Raw genomic sequence first — 11,936 nt, 5'->3', positions numbered from 1 at the left:
AGGATTCGGGTCCTGTGTATCTCGTGTATCCTTACAAAACAAAGAAAAATCAAACCAAGGTTGCAGCAACCATGCAAAAATACAAAAGTACCAACACTGATTGTATACAGTCAATTCTGCAATATAATCCCAAATGCTGAAGATCAACAGAGATGTGCATCAGAATTAACAGATGGTGTGCTTCCTCTAATTACAATAGTTACACTCAATTTTTGAACAATTTGGCATAGTCAGGAATTAAACCCGGATGGTATGCTTCATTGGGCAACTCAGTGGCCGCTCAGGCAAGCCTGCGTGGTTGATAGCTAATAAAATCTTTACACGCTTGACTTTGTACGGTTAAAAGAACTTCTTAATCATCTTCTTCGTAAACATCCTATTCCATCACTAGAAATCGTTCAACGGCCAATGTAATTAACTAATTATGTATTGAGTTTCACATCCCTGAAGGCGTACCATTAGTTGGCATGTTAGCTAGGTAGGGATTCATCGTAACCTTGAGTTGTTAGTAAGGACTTTGAGATAGCTACGATAACATGTGTTACATTCTGTTTAATTCTTGTTTGTTATATTAGTATAAAAAATAATAACACTGAAGTTGGAGTGATTAGAGGCATCAGTTTAAAAGAGTTGAGGCTTAATACAAATTACGGGCGATGCAGTCGACCTCTATTGCAAAAAAAAAAAAAAAAAGAAAAAAAAAGTTGCTCATAAAGAAAAAAGATATATTAGCCTTGCAACAGAGGGTATGTATGTATGTATGTATGTATGTATGTATGTATGTATGTATGTATGTATTTGGATGTGTATAGTTTGTACTAACTGAGAGTTATATAATGTCGTTTCGATATGTACTGAGTGTTAATAATCAAAAGTACAATCTAAACCTCTCCTTACAATACCGAAAGACTAGTTTTGCAACTTGTAGCCGTTTCATAAAAAGAATCTCATCCATTCATACCTTTAAGATAACACAAACACCATCTTAGTATTCACAAAATTAGATTTGACTTAACCTTTTAATCTCTTGTCTGTGTATTAAACTCATTTTCAAGTTCATGGACTCGAGACCTCATTCTTTCCATGTCATCTTTTAGTATTTGGTTCTCGCAAACAAGACTAACCAAATCATCGGTCCGGTTACCACGTGTAACAATGACCAATGGATCTGTAATGTTGTTTACATCATCCTGCCCATTAAGACAGTCAATTAGAGCTGTTTTCAAATGCATTTGTTCAAAAAACAACACTTGAAGAAATCTTAGTGGGAGGCGATTGTTTTGAGAAGCATAAAAACAAGCACCAATAGAAAGTTTTTGGCTGTCGATGATGTTGCAGATATGTTCTTTTTCTTTCTCAGTCAACCATGGATGAGCCTGCATGATTCATACCGTTAGCAAATTCATTAAACGTTGCAAAATGGCAGAACAGATAGGTTGGGTAACAAGTTGAAACGACTTATTTTTGGTATGGGTCAGGCACCCACAAGTATACCTGGCAAAGCAAACCGAAAGTTCTAAAAATGAGTCAAATGGGTCTTTCTAAAACCCTATTGGGTCTTAAACAACTATAAAGAAATGGGTCAAAATCCAACAAGTCCTACAAATAGAGACGTTCCAAACGGGTCTTGTATATGGGTCCAACGGGTAGAGATTTTTAGTTTCACGTTTTAGTTTTTAGTTTCGTGTTTCCGTTTTCAGCAGTTTCGCATTTCAGTCTTAAGTTTCGTGTCTCAATTTCCTGCTTCACGTTTAAGTTTTCAGTTGCATGTTTCAATTTCCAGTTTCACGTTTCAGTTTTTGTTTTTAGTTTCATGGTTCAGTTTCCAATTTTAAATTGAAACGCGTTTCACAAAACTAAAATAAAAACGTGAAGCTGAAAATTGAAACGCGTATCACGAAACGTCGAGAAACGGGTATCGACCCAACCCAACCTTACCCAACCCATTTAGACTCGACTCATTTGACCCGTCTAAAATTTCTGACTTGTTGGACCCATGACCTGTTTTGACCCAACTCGACCCGTTTTCCAGGTATACCCACAAGTACTATTTGTCCATCTTCTTATAATTAACCAACAAGTACGATTACAATAATTCCCCTTCTTATATTTATTATTATGGTATGATACATACATGAAACATGAAATATACCTCAATATAAATATCCAAAGCTCTATATAGACCATCATTTAAAGATCTTGAAGATTCCGGATTAGCCTCTGCGAGTGAAACTATCTTTTCAAGTTTCAAGTTCACATCTGACGCAATCTCGGCCATATAACTATCAACAACCTTAGAAACATTCCTTAACGATATAGACGATGGCGATGATTTATCACCCATTTGGTTAGAAATTAAAAAATAATTAATTATCCTTTCGACACATTCAGTATCATATAATGTATCCGAATCAGAATAACTAGGAATCATTAGACCATCTAATGTAGCAAATTCCAACTGCATACCTATCCTTCGTTCAAGCAAGTCTCGACATTCTTCCGTAACACCCAATATTAAACCAACGCGTAAAAGTCCCAATAAGAATCGACATATAGACTTGCCCTTCGTTTGTGGGAGAAGTTTTACAATGCTTTCGATTAGAAATTTTTGATCCGTTGTGTCATTTTTCGGGCTAAAACTTGCAATCGATCTAGTTTTCATAATCTGTGTACCTTGCCATCTTCCTAAACCATGAAGACAATTTCTAGAGTAGTACATTATAGCTCCTGTAAAACAGACAAAAAACACACACTTAAAAAAATATCTTCACACTGTACTTTTTATTTACTTTACAATTTTACCCCTCAATTTTTACCTACATTTCTGTTTTATATACATAATAAAGCAAGGGTATAAAAGAGCTATACTTTATTATTCATAAATTAGTCTATTCGAAGATTTAAATTATCACTGAAATAGCAATCTTTTGTAATCATAACTATCTTGTCAACTATATCTCAAAAGTTACAAATCTGACTATAAAGTTTGTGCTGCTCTAGCTGACCAAATACTAAAAAACAGTCATTTCAACCCAAGCTTGTTTTGACCCGGTACCCAACCCGCCTGTCTCACCAGCTCAAAACTCGATTAGTTAACTTAAGGGCCAAGAACTAGGTGTATCATGTCACAGTATATACTGATAAAAAAAAACATGGTTTTAATTTGTCTAATTATTAAAACTAAAAAGGGAGTATTATCAATTATGGTACCTGTTAACTTTTCTGGTTGAATGCCTTTAACTTCCAATATTTTTATTAACCTCTCAAACAAAGCAAAATGAAGATGTGACACGTCATCAAACCACCAATCAGATTCTTCGGTCCAAAATCTCGCACCGGTATTAATCCCATTCCACAAAATGCTACCTTTAGGGCTTTGTAACCGACCGTACATCATCATTGGCCAACCAAACAAACCAGTATCCGTACAAACCATTGTTGATACGGCATCCAAACATTTATCGACTATTTCAAGATTAACAGCTTTTGTTACCACAGTATCACAACTTTGAAGAACAACCATGCAGTCTTTAAAGTTTTTTTAGTACACTTTTATGTAAGTAATTTTCCGCCTTGGACAATAAGTTATCGTCTCCATACTCATCGGTCATTTCAAGATAGTGGGCTAAACAATACACCATAACTAAATTTTTGGGTGTGAATTCGATATGAACACCATAACAAAATTTAGCTGCAACTAAAAATCCGTTACTACCACCAGAAATATCGTCCAGGGTAATTGTGCAGGTCTCTTTATCATTGTGTTGAGTTTCTTTAATCAACTTTTCTATTTTCTCAGATCTTGAGAGTAAAGGAAACTGCATAAATAGTTATAAAGAGTTCTGATATTAATACTTTGTCGTGTCTCCGGGACATGTGCGAAGTGTGCAGCTGAACAAGGCCCAAATCCGTACAATTATATAATTTTTCAAAAAACAAATCAAGAAAAATCATTTATCAAACAATTTAATCGCACAAGAATTTTTTTTCGTGTTGATAATTGTTTTCTATTATTATCTTTATGTGTTTTAAAGAATTTAACGTTTATAAGGGCCTATTTTTATCAAATTAATGAGATGACCCTGTTTGTCGCCTTTCTGTAGATACAAAAAGTACACTATACAATAAATTAACAAGATGAAGTGCATCAACATTATACACTTCTTATTATAAAAACACAATTGAATTTGCTTGATTACAAGTTGGAAGAAACTTACCTTGTGAAGGTGAAACTTTACTCCATCTATTACAACGGTGAGATCACTAGGCAGGCCTGCATTATTAAACCTGCTTCAAGAAAACCAAAATCAAACAAGTTTTTTGCATTATCATCATTAAGTTACACCAAACACCCTCCTACTTTTTTGGATTATACTCATTAAAGACTCCAACTTTACTATGTTCTAGTGAACATACGAGTACCAATTCAAGTTCGATGAAATTATCAATCAAAATTGAAGAAGGTAGACAAAATATACCAGTCATTAGCTTCATTATAGAATCTCAAAGCCTTCTCTGCAGTAGCCATTGACGATCGTTTCTTTCTCAGCACAAAATTTCAAAATGTATTTTTTTTTTTTATAACCATACCTTTGTGTCCTGTTGCAAACTTTGATTTAAAGTAGAAGACTTTGAAATATATAGCCGGCGGTACATGAATAACCAAGATACCCAGTCAACCTCAGTCAACTTTTTGGAACATTGGTTGTTCATAAATAAAAATGTGATAATTGTGTCTCCTTCAACACACACACACACATGCTTTTTCCCTTGTAAAAAGGTAATCTTGATTGCCACATGACAACCCATTCTCATTCAATAACCATCTCACCAGATACCAATTTGGTCCCATCTAGTATCATCTAAATTTAAACTATGCATATTCAAATTCAAAAGAAAAAAGGCAAAGAAATTAAAGCAAAAATTATATGAAGAAATTAAGGGATCATTTCAAAATTCATACTTTATGGAGTAATAACAGATTATTTTAAAAACACCAATGGCAATGACCCTACCATGAGACTCAATGTGTGCTTTTAGCTATTTTGGTATATGCCATAACATCCACCTACGTTGATCATGGGCACCAATTGTATACTTTATATTAATTATATAAAAAATAAAAAATAAAGATTATTAATTTAGTATATTGATGTTTATACACTAGTACTAGCTGGCATGAGGATGGGTGGTGAAGACATAAAAACATGTTAAATGATGGTTGAGGCATTTTGTCGAACAGTTATGCACACTAATCGAGAAAACATGGATCGAGATAGCAAGTGAAGTGCTTTCAGTTGGTTTGTTTAGACCATTCCTATGCTGTAATAAATGTATTGTTGTGGTGTAGAGCTATGATGTGTCTTTTATTTTCCAATTGTTTTTGTATTTTCAACATAATAATTATAAAAATAAAAAAATACATAATATTAAAATAAAACTTACATAATATTAAAATGATTCAACTAAAAATTATATAATCATTAAAATGCTTAGAAATAATTGTGCCGTTAGTTCCTCCATTTTACCCTAAAAAGCTAACAGCGTCCCTCAAGTTTTTTTTTTAGCTTTCAACGTACCTCTATTATCACCTTTTTTGATTACGCGTCCCTCCGTCAACTTTCTGTTAAAAAAGTCCGTTAAATCATGCCATGTGCCTTGCATGTGAGGGTAAATTCGTCTTTTTACACTTTATCTTCATTTCTTTACTAAAAAAGGAGGATCACTAGGGCAAAAATCTTATAGTTTATATAGTTTTAATTTTTATAAATTCATAAAAATAAAAATTCTAAATACTTTATTACGATATATATATATATATATATATATATATATATATATATATATATATATATATATATATATATATATATATATATATATATATATACTGATATAAATATATTTATCTTGTTGCTTGAATCTTCATACATCTTCTGGATCATCAAATCATATTTACACGTCCTTTTTCATTTCAAATACGAGTATATTACACATCCTTTTCATTTTCAAATCTCATTTACAGTTGTATTAAGAACAGTCACAAAACCCGAGTTCATCACCACCACCGAATATCACAAACACTTTGAGGACTCTAGATCATCTGAGCAATCTAAAGATCGATTTAAGCATAAAATTATAGTTCCTAATTACTCACTCAAGCTTCGTGAGCCTTCAATCAAACCAAAAACAAGCAAAAAATTTCAGATCTGATGTTCTTATTCAGTCAACAAAAGTGTAACAACCCAAACCAACCCGCGAGCAAACCACGTGAAAAATACAAAAAAAAAAAAAAAAAAAATTGCTGCACAGTGAACTGGCGCGGCGCGCCAGGATGGCCGTGCAGCGCGCCATTATGGTCTGTCCGGAAAGTCTCAAAATGCGAAAAAGATCGACCAGTTCCCGACATTTTTAGACGACACGCTTTTAACCACACATTCAAATATGTAAAACTAACACAATTCAAACGTAAAATAAGTTTTACAAAGCGGGGCCCACTTCGGCCGTTTTACGAGTTTAATACAAAATATGAGTTTCGACCGTCAAAAAGTTTAAGTACCAAACTACACTACGAGCATGGCGTTTGGGATTAAACTACCCAAGTCTCGGTCAAACTCCAAGAACTAAACTTCCAAAAAGCGTCCCCTAATCAACAAAGCGGGAATCTCTATTCCATGATAATGCCCTTACCCTTGTCCACAACCGAACCTATAAAAATAGTAAACAACGAGAGGGTAAGCAAAACTTAGTGAATGCAATAATTATACGAATACATATATAATTATACCTACTTGCATACACTTACACACCAAACCGCAAACACGCTAGCATACACACTTAGCTTATCATCACAATAACAAGCTATAAATCTCCAATACCACAAGCTAGCATAATAACCGCATATGAGTATAACTCGAATAATGTAATATGCTTACAACACAAATAACCATGGTTAACCAATAGTACAAGGGAACGGCGCTCGCGAAAACGCCATCGGTGTTCACAACATCCGTTAGGGCACTTAACACCTCGCACCACTAACCCCTAGGGTGGCACCTTAACACCTCGGCACATCACCCCGAGTGGCATCTTAACACCTCGATGCATCACTCATTAATTTACGGAGTGGTGTCTTAACACCTCGACACTACACTCCTAGGTGGCATCTTAACACCTCGATGCTACACCCGAGTGGCATCTTAACACCTCGATGCTACACTCTTCACGTGAAACATGGTGTCTTAGCACCTCGACACTACACATTTCACGCTATAACAAATAGACACATTATATACATACGCATATAATTATTCCACTCACCTCAAAGTCTTGTGAAAAGATACCCGAGCTTGCAAGACCTCAAAGTAACGTACCTATCATATAATACACATCATCAAACGCAAACTCAAGTCGGTCTACCAAACCCTTTTCACCATTCTAAGCCATTTTGACCCAAGGTGCAATTTCAACCCATTTGCACCCTTAACCCTAAATTGGGTCAACACACACCAAAACCCTAATCATTCGTCAAGATGGGTTTAAAACACATTTAGGTCGCAAGGCTAACTCGTTTTCATACTTGCTAGGCCACTTAGGTCATTAAAGACTCATTTGACCCATTTCAAGGTCAACACACCCATTTGGGTCATCCATACCCAATAACACTCATTTACATATTATTAAAGTGTTCTAGCAACTAACTAACCAAATTTAAGACTCAAAAGTCCAATTAACACATTCAAACCCTAGGTTAGTCATCAATGAGCCTTCATAACCCATATTCACCCAAAATCCCCAAAATACTAACAAAATGGGTCTTTGGTTCATCACTAGCCCAAACCCTAACCCTTAAAGCAATTAAAGTAAGAAATCGGGTTTTATAACTTACCAACACAATCACCATGTAGCTATCGACTAGATGAACGGCTTTATAACTTGCACCAAGACCCGATTCAACCTCTTTCACCCCTTAATGGAGCTTTCTCTCTCAAGGATTGCACTCTCTCTCTAGAGTTTAATTGGAGAAGATAAGGTTGTAGGGAATGGAGTGAATGAAGCTCCAAAACTGATCCAAGGCATTAAATTCGGGCTCCAATGTGTTTTGACCAAAATGCCCTCAAAGTATCTATTTTAAAAGAAGAGGTGAATCTGTCGCAGACAGATGGCGCGGCACGCCATCAGGCCGCGCGGCGCGCGACACCTCCAGTTTAGCTTCTTTCTTGCTTTTAAATCTATAACCAAAACCCCGTTTCAAGTATCGAACATTACACTTATATACACTACAAATACTCGGGTCTTACAACTCTCCCCCACTTATTCGGATTGCGTCCTCGCAATCCAAGCCGCATGACACGAGGGAAGATAAACTAACACGAACTCTTTGGGCTCCCAAGTGAACTCGGAACCTTTACTTCGCCGCCATTGAACCTTGAAAGTTCTCACCTCTTTATTCCTCAACATTTTCACCTTCTCGTCAAGGATAGCAATCGGTTCCTCGACATATTCTAACTTGTTGTTTAGCTCGATCTCGTCTAAAGGCATCCATGAGGAATCATCCGCAAGACACTTACGGAGGTGGGAAACATGAAATGTATTATGGATCCCCGCAAGCTCTTCGGGTAATTCCAATCGATATGCAACTTCACCAACACGAGCTAAAACCTTGAACGGCCCAATAAACCGAGGAGCTAACTTTCCCCGTTTTCGAAATCAAATAATACCCTTCCATGGCGAAACCTTAAGCATCACCATATCGCCTTCTTGGAACTCAATCGATCGCCTACGTCTATCGGCATACGACTTTTGCCTATCTTGAGCCTTCTTCAAATGTTCCTGGATCAAATCGATCTTGCTATTAGTCTCTAAAACTAAATCGGTACTCCCGATCTCTCTTTGACCCACTTCCCCCCAACAAACGGGAGTTCGACACCTACGCCCATAAAGCATTTCGTAAGGTGGCATCCCGATACTAGTATGATAACTATTATTGTACGAGAATTCCACCAAAGGCAAATGCTCATCCCAACTACCACCGAAGTCAATGATGCACGCCCGTAGCATATCTTCCAAAGTTTGATTCGTACGTTCATTTTGACCGTCCATTTGAGGATGATACGCCGTGCTCAACTTCAATTGCGTACCCATATCTTCACGAAACTTTTCCCAAAACCGAGATGTAAAACGGGTATCTCGATCCGAAATAATAGATATAGGAACCCCATGTCGCGAGACCACTTCCTTGATAAACAACTTAGCCAAGGCCTCCGACGATATCACTTCTTTAATGGGAAGAAACAAAGCGCTTTTTGTCAATCGGTCAACTATAACCCAAATCGAATCGAATTGGGTTCTCGCCGTTTTAGGTAACTTTGTAATGAAATCCATGGTAATGTGTTCCCATTTTCACTTCAGGATTTCTAACGGTTGCAACTTACCATACGGCTTTTGGTGTTCGGCTTTTACTTGTAAACACGTGACACATTGCTCAACATACTTCACAACATCACGTTTCATGCCCGGCCACCAATAATCTTTCTTCAAGTCATGATACATTTTTGTCGCGCCCGGATGAATGGAATATTTTGACTTATGTGCTTCATCAAGTAGCACCCGTCGGTAATCACCCATCTTAGGCACCCACACCCTTCCTTGAAAAGACAACAAACCACGCGGGCCTATAGTAATGAACTCCGATTGGCCCACGATTCGTTCCACATGCTTATTGTGAACGTAAGCCTCTATTTGAATCTCGCCAAGCTTCTCAAGAAAATCGTTGGAAATAATCAAACGTAACGACCCCACTTTTATCGCCGGATGTTGACTCTTTCGACTCAACGCATCCGCAACAACATTCGCCTTACCCGGATGATAAAGTATTTCACAATCGTAGTCTTTCACCACATCCATCCACCTACGTTGGCGATAATTCAAATCTCGTTGATTAAAGAGATGTTTCAAAATCTTATGATCTGAATAAATCGTACACTTGACACCATACAAGTAATGGTGCCAAATTTTCAACGCATGCACAACCGCCGCCAACTCAAGATCATGAGTCGGATATCTCGTTTCGTGTTCCTTTAATTGTCGAGAGGCATAAGCGATGACTTTACCTCTTTGCATCAGAACACACCCGAGCCCATTTAGCGAAGCATCACAATAAACCGTCATATCTTCCACACCTTCCGGTAATACTAACACCGGAGCTTGACACAACTTCTCTTTTAATAATTGAAAAGCAATTTCTTGCTCGTTCTCCCAATTAAACTTAGCATTCTTTCTGGTCAACTTCGTTAATGGAGAAGCAATCTTAGAAAAGTCTTGGATAAACCGACGATAATAACCGGCCAATCCGAGGAAACTTCGGATTTTCGTAGGCGTAGTCGGTCGTCCCCAACTCTTCACCGTCTCTATCTTCCCCGGATCTACTTGAATACCTTCTTTGTTCACAATATGACCAAGGAATTGGACTTCCCTTAGCCAAAATTCACATTTGGAGAACTTAGCATACAACTTCTCCTTTCGTAAGGTCTTCAATACTTCACGCAAATGACGTTCATGTTCGTTCTTTTCGAATAGACTAGTATGTCGTCGATGAACACTATTACCGACTTGTCCAACATAGGTTGGCACACTCGGTTCATAAGATCCATGAATGCCGCCGGTGCATTCGTAAGACCAAACGGCATCACCACAAATTCAAAATGCCCATAACGTGTTCGAAAGGCCGTTTTCTCGATGTCTTCCTCACGGACCCGCATTTGGTGATAGCCGGACCGTAGGTCGATTTTAGAGAAATACATTGCACCTTGGAGTTGATCAAATAAATCGTCAATCCTAGGTAATGGATAACGATTCTTGATCGTCACTTTATTCAACTCACGGTAATCAATGCACATACGCATACTACCATCTTTCTTCTTTACGAACAATACCGGAGCGCCCCACGGCGAAGCACTCGGTCGAATAAAATCCTTTTCGAGTAACTCTTGGATTTGATTTAACAACTCTTGCATTTCCGTCGGTGCTAAACGATAAGGAGTTTTAGCAATGGGGGTAGCCCCCGGAACCAACTCAATGCGAAATTCAACTTGTCTTTCCGCCGGAACACCCGGTAACTCATCCGAAAAAACGTCTTCAAATTCATTAACCACCAGAATTTCACGAATGGGTGGTGGCTCATTACGAGTATCGACAACATGAGCAAGGAAAGCCATGCCACCGGTAACAACAAGACGACGTGCCCGTGCAAAAGTGCAAATCGGCACTGGTCTCCTTCGCCTATCACCATAAATAACCAACTCTCCCCCACTTGGGGTCTTCACACGAATAAACTTATCATGGCATGTAATATCGGCTCTATAACGATCGAGCCAATCCATACCAACGACAATATCAAAGTCGCCCAAGGTCATTGGAATAAGATCAATTTTAAAGGCTTCGGCACCAAAAACAACATCACAATTTTCACACACATCGACCACTAGCACCGTCTTGCCGTTTGCTATTTCGACTTCTACCGGACGACTTAACTTAGCTAACGGTCTATCAAGTTTAGGCACAAATCTAGGAGACACAAACGACAAATTTGCACCGCTATCAAAAAGAATCCTCGCCGGATTAGAATTAACCATGAAAGTACCTGAGACAACTTCGTTCAATTGTTTGGTTTCATCATTAGTCATCAAGTAGTTGCGACCCCTAGCCGTACCCGCCGCCTTCTCTAACCGCTTCACATTATCATTTCGCAAATCGGGACACTCCGGCTTCTTATGCCCCTCTTTGCCGCAATTAAAACAAGTGACTTTGTTTCCGGAAGATGGTTTCGGACACTCACGAGCCATATGACCCGGTTGCCCACAATTGTAGCACGTATAAGAAAACCCGCTGGTAGTGCCCTTCTTTGCACTATTGACACTTTCAGCCCCCCTCTTGCT

At 37.8% G+C, this 11,936-nt stretch overlaps 1 pseudogene; it reads right to left on the bottom strand.

Annotated features, from left to right (window-relative positions):
- Positions 1–1,000: 1,000 nt before the first annotated feature.
- LOC139863521 (BTB/POZ domain-containing protein At3g44820-like) lies at positions 1,001–4,561 on the bottom strand (annotated as a pseudogene).
- Between the last annotated feature and the right edge of the window lie 7,375 nt (positions 4,562–11,936).

This window comes from Rutidosis leptorrhynchoides, chromosome 8 (assembly GCF_046630445.1).
Source record: "Rutidosis leptorrhynchoides isolate AG116_Rl617_1_P2 chromosome 8, CSIRO_AGI_Rlap_v1, whole genome shotgun sequence".
NCBI classification, from domain to species: Eukaryota; Viridiplantae; Streptophyta; class Magnoliopsida; order Asterales; family Asteraceae; genus Rutidosis; species Rutidosis leptorrhynchoides.
The sequence above is the reverse complement of the archived record's forward strand: the minus strand, read 5'-3'. Positions and strand labels throughout refer to the sequence as shown.